The following is a 931-nucleotide window of genomic DNA, read 5'->3' as shown; positions in this document are numbered from 1 at the left end:
TTTTCCCCCCCTCAGCAAAAACAACTCCTGTTAAACTGAAAATAATTTTCAGACAGTCCTATGTAATGGTAATTGGTAATGACAATAAGACACTGCAAATGAGTTGCAAATGGTAGTATGAAATTTCCTCTGGATAAAAAAATCTGTGCAGATTTCTACAGGGCAGGTATCATAAGTAACCAATCCTGAGTAAAGTACCTGCTGAAGGGAAGCAACTGACACAGAGAACTCACCTGCCATCCCCTTAGCTTATGTGAATTGCATACGCCTTCTTCTTTGTTCTTCAAGGGAGTCCAATTTGCACTATTCAAAAAACGAAGAAACCCAGCAATCTTTGTGTACCGCCAGCTGAGATTCAAGAGGAGGAATAGGTACTTAGCAGTTGTTATTAATACATGTAGGCTTGTCAAATGAATTAATTAGTTGCTATAATAGAAGTATGTCTAATGCCAATGTTCCTGTACAATGTGGGTGTAATTACGGGAGGAGATACCAAAATTATTTACTCAGAGGAAATGCATTCTCCTGAATTCCAAGACGAGTAGAACTTCCTACAAAGAATAATGGGTGTGCCACGAATAAGTTATCTTCGGGGATGAGGAAATAGGGAGTGTGGTGGGACATACAAACCATATGAAGGAAAAGAGGCACTTCCTGATGACTTAACTTCCAGGTTGGTTAATGTGACTTCTGGTTTTGAGACCTTGCCCCCTGCCCTAAGTGAAATGATAAATTCCCACTAGAAACAAATATATGTCTACGTGTTTGTTAGCCAGCTCCATATTATCTATTTAAACAGAAATTTTCTTTCAAGAAAAAACCAAAACCAAAACAAACCCAGAACCCAAATTATTAACCACAAATATATACGATTATTGTGTTTAAATTCCTCATCTCCACTGATCGTGTTTAGTGCTCAGCAAAGACTTAA

Source organism: Meleagris gallopavo, chromosome 22 (genome assembly GCF_000146605.3).
Source record: "Meleagris gallopavo isolate NT-WF06-2002-E0010 breed Aviagen turkey brand Nicholas breeding stock chromosome 22, Turkey_5.1, whole genome shotgun sequence".
NCBI classification, from domain to species: domain Eukaryota; kingdom Metazoa; phylum Chordata; class Aves; order Galliformes; family Phasianidae; genus Meleagris; species Meleagris gallopavo.
Note: the sequence above shows the minus strand (reverse complement) of the source record.